The sequence below is a fragment of the Phascolarctos cinereus genome, unplaced genomic scaffold (genome assembly GCF_003287225.1).
Source record: "Phascolarctos cinereus isolate Bilbo 61053 unplaced genomic scaffold, phaCin_HiC Scaffold_9;HRSCAF=440, whole genome shotgun sequence".
In the NCBI taxonomy this organism is placed as follows: domain Eukaryota; kingdom Metazoa; phylum Chordata; class Mammalia; order Diprotodontia; family Phascolarctidae; genus Phascolarctos; species Phascolarctos cinereus.
This window is the reverse complement of record NW_027556402.1, coordinates 25,779,780-25,793,601: the sequence shown is the minus strand read 5'-3', so window position 1 is coordinate 25,793,601 and position 13,822 is coordinate 25,779,780. Positions and strand designations below refer to the sequence as shown.

Below are 13,822 nucleotides of genomic sequence, written 5' to 3'. Positions count from 1 at the left end.
TTCTGTTCAGTTCGCTTTTAATCAGTTCATATAAGGCTTCCCAGGTTTTTCTGAAATGATTCCTTTCATCATTTCTTACAGCAAAATAATACGCTATTTATATACCATAACTTGTTTAGCCATTCCCCAACTGACGGGCATCCCCTCACGTTCTCATTCTTTGCCATTTCAAAAAGAATTATAAATATTTTTGCCCATTGTTAGAGTTTGTTTTACTTAAAACTAATCCCTCCCTTAAGCCACCCTCCTTCTAATTCCCCTTTTTTTCATTTCTTTATTGAGTGAAATGTATTCCTGTATCCAACTCTGTGTTCATATCTATATCTATATCTATATGTATTCTTCCCTTTAAATAGTTCAGATGAGAATGAGACTGAAGTGTCAGTGGCTCCCCTCCTCTATCTCCTTCTTGTTTGTATAGATGTCTATTTGAACCCTCTGATTATCTGGAATAATTTTCCCTACCCCCACCTCCAGTTTATTCCTATTCCCTTCTCTTTCCATTATTAAGATCATCAAGACATAATAGAATCACTCCCAGGCATTCTGTCTAATTAGACTTCCATGAACCCTGATGATAGGGTTCAGTTGGGACATAATTTCATCTCCCCATGTAAGCAGTTTATCCTTGACTTAGCACTGCTTAAACTCTTTTTTTCTTCTCTTCTTTTAGAGTTTACTGTGACTTCACATTTTTTGGAGGCTTGGATAAAGTATACAGATCAGGTGTTATTAGTACACAGGACTGAGAGGGAGAGATTTTGTAGGAATATTTTCCCCCAATTACCAGAAAAATATAAACAAGACTACTTATGAAACTTAATGGCCCTATTCATACTTTTATTTGGGCATGTCATACACACATGCATATATGTGTAGATAAAAAGGTATGCAGTAATTACACAAATCTCTCTGGATACCAAGTGGTCTAAAACCAAGAAAGTTATGTGAGAAAATTCTCTTGATACCCGATGTGAAACAGCTGCTCACATTATTTCCTATTCATCGACATAGAAACTGCCTTTGACCAGAAAGGATTTTGCCAGTGAAATTCCTTAGTGGAGACAAGAGGGAAAGGAAAAAAACCACACAAAGGTGTCAGCTTCAACCCACAGTAAATAGTGCGGTGGTGGGGGGGATATTTTTAGGAAACCATCGTGCAACCCACAGGGGGAAAAAGAAACATATAATCAAAAGCAAAGGGTAAGACATTACCTGCTTGCTAAATCACCCATGTTCAAGGCTAGGGAAGTTTATGGAGGGGGGGGGGAATTGAACTCTCCCTCCTTTGAAACTCACAGATCAATCGCTTGCTCCGTCTCACGTGCATGGATAAACTGGATACGAGTTATAGCTCCAGAGTCCAGGGTGGGGTCATTTTAAAATTGACATGGGGTCACATGTTTTGCAGAAGGGCATTTGTATGACATCCCGGGGGAGTATGTCAGCGATCCGGGAAGAGAGAGGAGGTGGAGAGAGCATTTGCTGCGAAAACGGTCTTGGGACATAGAGGTGGAGAAAACGATGCACTTCATCGAACTGCCTCCTCTTTCCTATCCCACGCATTTAAAATAGCAAAAAATAGTGATAACAATAATGACTATATTCTCCCCCCAAATGCTCCCAGCCACGTTGTTATGTCCCCGCTGGAGCTGACACTCAGAGGAGTTGGGGTGTAAAGTGCAGCCTGCAGCTGAGCTGTACGCCGGGCCTGTGCGCACATCTCGGGCCGCTGTGTTTGACCCCACCCTTCGGCAGCTCAGAACCCCACTTTTCCTCGCAGTAGTCTCGACTGACCCCCGCCCTCGCCCTCCGCCTCCTTCCTTCTCCTCCTCCTTCTCTTCCTCCTCCTCCTCTCTCCCCTCCTTCCTCCAGGCAGTCACAAGAGAAGCTTCAGCTCCAGCCGGCAGAGCGCGCAGCGTAGGGCGCACGGAGCTTGCTGTCAGCTACCCACGGCCAGACTTCCCAAGGCTCAGCAGCAGGGCAGCCTGTCAGCCCGAGCTGCCAACGCAGCCATCATCGCACCAGCCCCAGCCCGGCCCGGGCGGGCGGGCAGCGGCTAACAGTGGCTGCTCAGACCGTGCTCACGCCTGTTTCAGGGCGCCGCCGCCTCCCCTTGGCCACAGCTGCAAGCCCCGTTGGAGGGCAGCTGAGAGAGGGACGGGGTGAAGGAGAAGCCAGCAAGTTAAGGTGACAAAGCTACTCAACTGCAAAGTTCCCCGGAGTCTGGTAAGGTTCCAGTGGCGTGGGCAGACTGAAGAGGCTCGAGGAGCAAAGGAGCAGGGGGCCACTGGGTCGGGCGAGGGTGCAATGTACGCCTAGAATGGTCACCAGCGGAGCGAGCCTCCTGCATGTTCTGTGTGCGTGTGGGCGCTCCTGGTGTAGGCTTTGTGTGGGAGTATGTGGCGATGTCCAACGTCCAAGAGAAAGGACTTCTTGTACCCAAGAAAAGCAACATGGGAGGTGGGGGGCGGGTGGGAGAAAAGCTTTCTTATACCCAGTTTCTCTAAAGCAGCAGTCCAGGCTTTTGCTCTGAGTAGAGAACACTGAGATCCCTTCTGCCTGCCCGCCTGCCGGTTCAGGGACGTTCACCCCAGCTTCATGGCTAAGCAGCACTGGGGAGGCAAGCGAAGGGAAGGAGTTGTGCAACTCTTTGTAACTTGTGCAGGTTGATTTTGGGGAGCCGGGCCGTGCATCTTTGGTCAACATTTCTTGTAGTGATGATGTTGCAGAATTCCAATGTGATCTTTGGACAATAATTAGTCATGTAGGGAATAGGAGAAAATCCAGTGATCTGGGTGCAGGCACAAGATGGGAAGAAAAGTCGATACAGAGGAGTAGGCAGTTTATATATACAGTTGTAGGGCCAAGAGCTGTGAATAGATTGAATAAGGCATGCAATCTAAAAAAAAAAATGGCCAGGGCCCCCTTTTTCAGTCAGTTTTTGATAAAATGTTCCCCAAGGTGTGTCTTATTAGTAGTAATAATTGCACTTTTAAATAAAAAGGTTTAGCTTACGTAAATTGTTTTTTATAAGTTAGCAAAGCAGTTTACAGTGAGTGAACCAGTATTTATTAAGTGCTTACTACATAGTAGTATGCTAGCTAGGCTAAGAACTGAGAATACAAATTCAACAACCCTGTGAGATGGAAAAAGGCCAGTCATCATTCTCACTTTGCAGAAGAAGACATCCTATTCAAGATAATAAGAATTTCAGGCGAGTGGGAGGGCACTGACTTGAACCCTTGGCTCTAAATCCAATACATTTCCCACTATGCTGGATTATTTCAGGGAACTTCTTTTCTTTGCCTTTATGATGTTGACTAATAATGTATTTGCAAGGAAACTCAGCTGACCAAGCATAAAAAAATAGCCGGTTCTGATAACCCTTTTGAGTAGTAGGGTTATATATCTGGAAGGGATCTTGAAGGCCATCTAGTCTATTTCCATCATTTTAAGGATTAGGAAACTGAGGCCCAGAAACATGCTCAAAGTTACATAGCTAGTATCAGAGTCACGATTTGAACCCAGGTTTCTTGACTCCAGAGCCGAAGGTCATTCTACTGTACCAGTCACTCAACCATTTGAGCTACTATTGGTTGTAGATTCAATGGGAATTACTAAATCACTCTTTAAATCACTAAAGTTAATTTCCCTCTTTGGTGGCACTGCTTAAAATGAACATAAAATCATTGGATGTTAGGAAGATTGCTGAAAATCTATGTTTATTACATGAAATTAAAAAAAAATATCCAGCTTACTGAAGTCTCTATGGATAAGGCTGCATAATAGGAAATGGTATGGCTATAGAATAGCAAAATTGGCTTTTATTTTCAAAAGGTAGTATGATACTTTTTAGCTTAGTACTTTTTTCCATTAAGGGTTTTGCTGGCCATTAATAGGTATTCATTCTTAGATGTTAGTTTTCTTTAATGAAAAAAGGCATGAGGTAGAGTATATAATATGTACTCCTTTCAGATCAAGACATAACCAGAAAGAAATTAAGGGCCTGAATAGGATTTCAGAAAAGTTAGATTTTGTACATATCTAGTTTATCTGATATTACTGAATGGGGCACTGAAAGGACTATATGTATTTCTCAGTTGTTTTGGCAAATTTGCAAAAATTGATTGTACTCTAAGGAATAAAAACCTTATAAATAAGCATAGCCCAAAATTAAACACATCCTTTACTGATCACAGCACTAAAATTATAATCAATAAATTACTTTTGATGGAAGGATTAAAACTTAAAGGGAAACTAATTTAACCCTACAGAATTGATAAAGTGGGGCAGTGAGGTGGCACAGTGGATAGAGCACTGGCCCTGGATTCAGGAAGACCTGAGTTCAAATCTGACCTCAAACACAGAACACTTACTAGCTGTGTGATTCTAGGCAAGTCACTTTAAAAAAAAAGAATTGGTGGATCAAATAAAAATTGTAGAAACAATAAATATCATGAAAGAAAATGACAACAATGAGATGACATACTAAAACTTTTGGGATGCAGCCAAAGCAGTCTTTATGGGAAAATTTATGTCTCTAAATGTTTAAATCAGTAAAAGAGAGAAAGAATAGATGGGTGAAATAAGCTTGCTAATAATAAAGACTAGAAAAGCAACAAATCTAAGAAACCAATTAAAGCATAAAAATAGATATTCTGCAATTCAAAGAAGAGATAAATAAGAATGAAAGCAAAGCTCCATTGAATTGCTAAAGAAAGCAAGGAGATTTTTCCCCCTTTGGGAGGGGGCTAAAACCTCAAAATCTAAATAGGCAAACTTAGCTAATTTGATTTTGAAAAGAGTGAGGAAATATCCAAAATTTAGGGAAAAAATAAAAAAGGAGAATTAATAGCTGAGGAAAAGGCAATAAAGATGCCAGCTCTTGGTTTTAGATATGTTGACCATATTAAGGAAAATTCCATTCATTACTATGTTTTCTGATGTTTTAGAAAAAAAACACCTCATAAATAATTAGTGTATTATGGCAAAAACTTTTAATCCGCCTATTACTGTAATTGTGATTTTGTTATTAATATGGTCTATTATATTTATGGTTTTCTTAGTATTGAAGAAACCATGCGTTCCTGGCAAAAGTCCAACTTGTTCATAACATATAATTTTCTTTTAATATTTTGCTGTGCCATTTTTGCTAATATTTAAAAAAAGTTTTGCATCTATTAGAGACATTGGTCTATAGTTTTCTTTTTTCAGCTCACCGGTTCTCAAAGTATGGTTGGGAACTCTGGTGGTCCCTGAAACTTTTATAGGGGACTGCAAGGTCAAAACTATTTTTATAATCATATTAAGATATTAAAATTTTTATTAAAGTAAATATCAATTATATAATTTATGTAAAAATCTCTTTGGAGGGGTTCTCAATAATTTTTTTTTTTGCTTTTTGGTGAGGCAGTCAGGGTTAAGTGACTTGCCCAGGGTCACACAGCTAGTAAATGTCAAGTGTCTGACATTAGATTTGAACTCAGGTCCTCCTGACGCCAACGCCAGAGTTCTATCCACTGTGCCACCTAGCTGCCCCCTCTCAATAATTTTTAAAAGTGTAAAGGGGTCCTGAGACGAAAAAAAATTGATTTGCTGCTGACCTACTAATCCCTCCCTGCTTTTGGTATTAGGACTGTATTTGACTCATACAAAGAGACTGGTAAGATCCCTTCTTTCACTATTTTTGGAAACAATTCAAAACTGGAGTTAATTGTCCTTTAATGGTTTGATAGAATTATTGTAAATCCATCTTTCCCTAGAGTTCCCCCTCCCTCATTTATTATTATTATTATTTTTTGCTGTATGCTTCACTTATAAATTGAGACCATTTGCTAAGAACTCTCTTTCCCCCCTCATATTTTCGTATCACTCAGACATCTTTCCCAACTACTCCTTCACTTCTGTCTTGCCTTTGCCAGGGCAGACCCCTGGACATTGATCCTTGATCTTGTCTTCTCCATTCTTCTCCAGAATACCCTGCTATCAGCTCTACTCGTTTCCTCGTCTTCAATCTCTTTCTGCTGACTGGCTCCTTCTTTATTACTTATAAGCACATCCTTTACAAAAGCCCTCACTTGAACCAAACATACCCATTAAATATCATTCTATATTTTGTTGCCTTCTTGGCAGATGAACCCCAGGTCTATACAGCCAGCCTCAATCGTTGGACTCTATTGCAGTCACACATCACCTTTTAAACATCTTGAATTGGATGTGCTGAGGGATTCTAACCTCATCACGTCTAAAATGATTCATTACCTTAACCCCCAAATGCTCCCTTCTTCCTAACCTTATTACTGTAGAGAGAAATGTCATCCTCATAGTCACCCAGGTTTACAATCTTCATGTCATCCTTGATTCTTCTTTCATATTCATCTCACATAGCAAATTTGTCAAATCAAGCTTTTTCTACTTTCAATATGTCTTATATACGTCCCTGTTTCTCAACCAACCTAGAAACCACGCTAGCATAGGTAACTCATTGCCTCTCTCCTGGACTGTGGCTATAGCCTTCTAACTGATCTCCAAGCATCAATATTCTCTTCATTCTACTATATATTCTACTCACTTTCCAAAGTGATTTTACTAATGTCCTGGTCTGACCATGTCACCTCCTTATTCAATAAACTCTATTGGTGCCCTATTATTTCTAGGGTAAAATAGAAAACCCTGTATTTGATATTTAAAGCCTATCACAGCTTAGGCCCTCGCTACTATAAATTGTGCATATGCCAATGTATGACGGGTACGAATACACAAGTTTGTCTAAATGTGTCTTGTGAGATGTATTGATAGCTATCTGTGGAATCTTGACCATCCCTCTTCAAGGAAGATGGCAGTTTCTGACCTGAGGGGATTAAAAACCATTTTCTCAAGTCTCTGAGAAGAGTATCTAATTAGAATTATAACTATTTCCCCTGCTAAATATTGCTGGTCTAAGGATATGAAAACAAAAGCTGCTTCCTGGTTCCTGGTCCTAGGATTACACTTACTAGCAAACCAGATTTTTGTTGTTCTTCAGTTGTTTCAGTCTCTTCATGACCCATTGGACCATACTGTTCATGGAATCTTCTTGGCAAAGGTATTGGAGTGATTTGTCACTTCCTTCTCCAGCCGATTAAGGCAAGCAGAGGTTAAGTGACTTGTCCAGGGTCACACAGCTAGCTAGTGGCTGAGGTAAGATTTGAACTCAGGTCTTCCTGACCCTAGGCCCAGTGCTGTATTCAGTAAGCCATCTAGCTGCCTCAGTAAACCAAATACTAGTTATGCAAAAGACCATAAAAAATATCGAATAGTGAGCAAACCTATTTATCTAAGTGAAACAATAAACAGAAATTGTAGTTCTGCCAATTAGAATGTACCAGAAAATACACAAGCCAATGAGCTCTTTAGATTGGAGTAAGATATTTCAACTTAACCAAGAAGTAATATGTTTCAGCTTAACCAAGAGGGAGGTCTGTTTCTCAGCCACAGGGAAATTCCCCAAAGTCTTGGAGAGGGGCAGGCTCAAAATCAAGGATATTTTGAGCTGCCTTCTACTACCTGTCTACAGCTTTGAAAGTCTTTCTCTCACACCATATATTTAGAGTTGGTTCCAAGGAGAATCTTGCACCTTGTATGTCCCTCTAAAGAAGGCATGTCTGTCTTCTCCAAAGCTCTCAGGCAGTAGTACAGTTTTGGTAAATTTTTAACAAGCAAATCTCCAGAAACAAAATGTATGCAAGACACATTTTTAAATTTAATCTGTTTATTAACATTTTTTTCCCTTTATTTTCATACACTTACTCAAGAAAACAATAAATCAAGCCCTGATTTGTAGCATTTACTATTTTCTGAGTTGTAAATGATCACAGAGAAAATTTAACAATCAGCTCTTGAGAGCTGGTTTGAGCTGCTATAGCATACCCCTGCTGTTTGGCCTACTCAGTTCCCCTTATGAGTCAGGTTGTGCTTAGCATTCTCTCTATCAGGCTGGAGGCAGACATATGCAGCAACCTACTAAATGCCCCAGGTTTGCCTGGAAACCTAGACTATACTGATTTTCTATTACAATATGCTTCCCTGCATGCACTGTTCCTGCTGCCCTGGCCTATTTCCTTATATGTCTGTCCCTCATGCCTGGAATGCTTTTCTTCCTCTGTCTGACTTAACTTCCCTGTCTTCCTTCAGGACTCAGCTAAAGCTCTTCTTCTTCAGGAGGCCTTTCCCTTCCTCCCCTTCCTCCCCACCCCCCCTTCATTTCAGGTTACTTATGATTTATATTCTAATTTATCTTATATGTACATAATTATTTGAACATTGTGCTCTCCCTTAGAATGTAACTAATAATAATAGTAGTAGTAATAATTAGTAAGAATATTAATAATAGTAAGGATTATTAACATCTTTCTTTTCATCACTGAAATTTGTCACAATGCCTGGCGTATAGAAAACACTTAATAAATTCTTATTGATTGACTAAATGACTGTGAATTCATTTATGACTTGTTAAATTTCTTTTTCTGAGATTGTTACTTGAATTCCATATTTCCTGTTCTCTTATTCTGTGTATTTTATATTTTCATAAATATTCATTTCATTTAAATTATCAATATTATCTTAAATGACCAAAGTGATAAGATAATTTCTTACATAGTAATTTTTTTCCCCTATAGAGGAGCTCAAAGCTCTTTATAGACAATCTTTTATTTTGCTTCACATCCTCATCTTGGTAAAGGATGAGGGAAGGCTTATTTCAGTGTAACAGGTGGGAATACTGAGTCAGAGTGGCTGAATGGTTTGTTCGTGGTAATACATCAAGTCGACAATAGGGTTCACAGTTAAATAGAGGTTCCATTTCCTGAATCACTTTTCTTCACAATCTGTCCTGTCTTTCATGTAAAATGACAGTGCTGGAGGACTTTTGGTTTTGTGAAAGGAACTAGAGGAGCCAGCTGTCCTGCAAATATTATGAGAATGTTCTAAAATTGCACCAGAAGGAATAGCAAAGAGAACCAAAGAGAACCAGGATGGTGCAAGAATACTGTTGGAAGCTTGCAAAGGCTCTTAGTGGAGACAAAATAGGAAAGGTGGAAGGCTGAGCTACCTGGAAGCTAGCAGTGGGACTCTGCCTGCAAAGCCCAGATGGGGTTCATTCTCCTGAAGTTATTGTAGGGGGGTTGGGAGAAGGGAGCAAACATTTATTAAGCACCTACCACATGCCTGGCATTCTGCTAAGTGCTTTACAAAAATTATCTCATTTGATCCTCACAATGACCCTGGGAGGTAGGTGCTATTATTATTCCCCACTTTACAGATGAGGAAACTGAGGCATGTGGCGGTTAAGTGACTTGCTTAGGGTCACAACTAGCAAATATCTGAAGTTGGTTTGGAACTCAGCTCTTCCTGACTCCAGACCTAGTGCTCTATCTACTGTACCCCTTAGCTTTCTTGACAGCGGCTAGTTATAGGAATTGTGGATGGAGTCTTTCTGGTCCTGCTTACTTCACTCTGTACTACATAAGTGAATGCTTTTTTGAATTCTTCCTATTCTTCATTTCTTATCGGGCAATGATATTCCATTACTTTCACATGTCACGATTTATTTGTTCATTTCCAAATTGGGACTATGGGTGTTTTGGTCTATATGAAAACTTTATTTCTCCCTTTGACCTAGTTTGAGCATATACCTAGTAATGAGATCTCTGTGTCAAAGGGAATGGCCATTTAAATTTACTTTTTAAGCCATAATTCCAAATTGTTTTGCAGAGTTATGGGACCAGTTTACAGCCTATGATCTCTCAGACACTGTCTAGCCCCATCTTTTGTCATCTTTGCCAATTTGTTGGCAATTATGTACATCAGTTTTTTTTTCTTTAGCAATTTTGTGAAATCCCTCAAATAGTTGTTCGTAGTTTGTAATTGTTTTGAGAACTACTTAACCCATATTCTTTGATCATTTATCTATTGGGAAATGGCTCTTGGTCTCATTCCTTATATGTCCATTTTAAATTCCCTACATGCTTTTACCTTGGCTATCAGACCCATACTATGGATTGCAGATCACAAAATTGAGTGATGGAAGTGGCTATCTAATCCAATTCATACTTGAAAGAATTTGCGCTATATATTTGACAAGCAACCTCACCTTGTAGAATATGGAGGGAAAATACTCTACCACTTGAGGCAGTCCACTCCACTTTGGAGCATCTATAATTATTAAGAAGTTTTTCCTGATATCAAGCCTCAGTTGACCTCTTTGTAACTTTCACCCATTACTGGTTTTGTTCTCTGGGGCAAAACAGAAGAAATCTAATCCCTTCATCAAATGAAAGCTCTGCAAATACTTGAAGACAGCTGTCCTGTCCCTTTGAGTCTACCTTTCTCCAGGCTAACTATCTCTAGTTCTTTCATCTTATCCTCATAGGACATAAACTTAAGGCGTTTCACCATTTTGGTTTCCTTTTTCTGGGCACTCAAGCTTATCAATGTCCTATTTAATTTTCTAGAACTGAACATAATCCTCATTATATGGCCTGCCTGGGGAAGAGTACAGAGGGGCTACCATTTCCTTCTTCCTAGAAGTTATACCTCCCTTAAGCCTAGGAGCTCATTAGCTTTTCTGGTTGCCAGATTACACTGCTGAGTCATATTAAGTCCACAATCCACAAAGCCCCTGAAATCCTTTTCAAACTGCTATTTAACTGTGTTGTCCTCATTCTGTTCTTGTGAAGTTGCTTTTTTGAACCCAGGTATAAGACTTTGCATTCATCCATATAGAATTTGATCTTATTAGATTCATTTCACTGCTCTAGCCTGTCAAAATCTTTTTGGGTCCTGGCTCCCTCATCTAGTATGTTAACTATCCCCTGTTGATGAACATATTTGATGCAAATTTGATGAGCATATCATCTATGCCTTTATCCAAGTCATGAATAAAAATGTTAAATAGCACAGGGCTAACCTCCCTGATTCCTGGGGTATTCCACTAGGGACTTCTTGCCAAATTGACTTTGAACCAAAGAATACATGAGTACTCTTTGAGTATAACCAATGAACCAATTCTAAAATCATCTAATTGTATTGTTCTAGTCCACAAAATTCTATATTTCCCACAGAATGGTATGAGATACTTTAACAAATGCTTTGCTAAAATCTAAGTAAACTATATCATGCCATTCCCCTGAGCTACCAATTTAGTATCTCAGTCAAAAAAGGAAATAAGATTAGTCTGACATGACTTATTCTTGATGAAGCTTTGCTGGCCCTTTGTAATGACTTTAAGTTTTTGGATGTTCAGTTAGCATCTCTTTAAAATTTCATTCTAGAATTTATACAGGAATTGAAGTCAAATTCAATTTGGCCTGTGGTTTTCAGGCTCGGTTCTCTTGCATTTTTAGAAAACTTGGGGCATTTGTTCTTTTCTAGTGTTGTTACCTCTGTTGTTTCCATAGTCTTTAAGAAATTATGGATATTAGATGCACTGATTTCCCCCACACAACAGTTTCTCTTTTTATCCAATCTGTTGTGCTTCAGTTAATGCAAAACCTTTTTCAACTTCATTTAATAAAAAATATTCCTTTGATTTGTAAAAATCTTCTCTGACTCTAGTTATAGTTCTGAAGGGCACCTGATTTTGTTCTCTTCTGATTTTTTTTTTTGGGGGGGAGTATGGCTTTTTATGATTAGCTCATGCATCCATTTTGATCATATTGTGCCATGTGGTGTCAAATGTTGATCTAAATCTTTTTTTTTTAATTTGTATTTTTTGTGTGGGTGGGTTGGGCAGTGGGGGTTAAGTGACTTGCCCAGGGTCACATAACTAGTAAGTGTTATGTGTCTGAGGACAGATTTGAACTGGCGTCCTCCTGAATCGAAGGCAAGTGCTCTATCTACTATGCCACCTAGCTGTCCCCTAAATCTTTTTTCTAACCTGTTTTCCAGTTTTCTCAGCAGATCTTACCACATGGGTAGCTTTTTCTCAAATAATTTATGTTCTTAGGATCATCTAAAACAAGGTTATTGTGTTTTATTGTGTCTGATTCTTGGTTATTTCTGCTTATTCTTGCTGATCTAATTTGTTCTGCTGGTCTACCAAATTGTTATGCTGATTACTGCTTTATAATATAATTTGAGGTCTGGAAGTGCTATCCTGTATCCATTTTACCTTTATGAACTTGAATAACAAATGTGATTTCTGAACTCAAGGAACTGGGACACATCCTCTTTCTCTATCCCCTCTCAGGTCTCAGCCCATTCATGCAGGCTGGATTCAGTGCCTAATCTTTCTAAAAAATTCCTTCTAAAACCTATGCTTTGGCTCTTTATACTCCCTACCCTGTAGCCCTAGGGAAAATTACTTAAAATATAAGTTCAAATTATGTCTAGGATGACCCCAAAATGGGGAGGTTATGTATTGTACAGTGTAGATAGTATATAGGACAGCTGTTTATTCTTCTACACAAGAAGATGTTTATCACATATGACTCACATGCATTGATAGAAAAAAGCAGTAGTAATATAAATACTATTATGCTTTCTGGGGAAGGTGATGCTTAAAACATCAAGATGTTTTAAGTTGACTTTGTTGACTTTAGATGTTAAGTTGAATTTGTGCTTTCTAAGCAGTTCTCATTGAATGGCAATCCAAGCCAGGGCTTGAGTCTACTCTCTTGTTGGTTGTTTTCTTTCTTTCTTATCTTTCTTATTCTGGTCTGTCTTATCTTTCTTCTCCTCTTCCAAGTAGCTGTAGGAGACATACTTATAGTGAAGCCAGAAGTGGCCAAGGAACTCTGATCCCTGGAACTCACAAGCTCCCATATCTTAAGAGCACTTTCGTATACAGTGAAACACAGAAAAGAGGATTTTATAAATAACCATGAATCTTTATTTCACACCACTTGATTTTTTTTGGAAACGATATAACAAATTCTACTACTACATAGCACATGTTCCTTTCAAAATTGTTCTGCTTTTCTGTCCTAATGTGCATCTTATGCATTTTAAACAATGTCTAAACAACGGCCCTCTTTTTTGTTAGCATCACTGTTGCTAACCCCCTCCTTTCACTGAAAAATGAGAAAAATAAAGAAAAAAATTATATAGTCAAGTAAAATGAATTTGCACAGTGCTCGTGTCCAAAGATGTATGTCTCTGGAACTTCTGTTCATCATCCCTCTGTTAATAAGGGGGTGCCTTAAGACAAAGATAGAAGAAACCCGTAGGAAGTTGTTTCAGAAAACCTCCAGTTTGGCCCTCTGGGCACCCTCTCTCTCTTAGAGGAGCTAAATAAAAAAATTTCTGTAAGCCACCCAAGAAATGACTAAGCAAAAAGTTCCTGCCACTAAAATTCATGAGGTCCCTTTCATTTGTTACACTTGTTCTCATCTAGATCCTTGAACCCTCTCCACCTGAATGGTGTAAAGCTGGGGTGGGGAACCTGCCGCCTCGAGGCCACAGATTCCCCGCCCCTGAAAAAGAGAAGCTCCCTGAAACTCTCTATAGTGCATCATCTGGACCACACCAGCTGACTCCTTCTGTAACAATCATCCTGGTCCTCTAGAGCATCTTCCCTTCTCTTCCACTGTTGGTCAATCATTAGTCAGTCATTAAGCATTTATTGAGCACCTACTATGGGGTAACTAGGTGGTGCAGTGGATCGAGTATTGGGCCTGAAGTCAGGAAGACCTATCTTTCTGAATTCAAGTCTGGTCTCAGACACTCACTAGCTGTGAGTGTAAGTCACTTAACCCTGATTACCTCAGTTTTTCTTGTCTGTAAAATGAGCCAGAGAAGAAAATGGCAAATTACTCTAGTATTGTTGCCAAGAAAACACCAA

General features: G+C 39.2%; 1 protein-coding gene across 1 annotated transcript in view; it reads left to right on the top strand.

Annotated features, from left to right (window-relative positions):
• The first annotated feature begins 1,692 nt into the window (after window positions 1-1,692).
• PRKG2 (protein kinase cGMP-dependent 2) overlaps window positions 1,693-13,822 on the top strand; it is a 123,396-nt gene continuing 111,266 nt past the window's right edge. The window contains exon 1 of the mRNA XM_020988351.2: window positions 1,693-2,229. The gene's annotated coding sequence lies outside the window, so the exon portion shown is untranslated. The remainder of the gene's footprint in view (window positions 2,230-13,822) is intronic.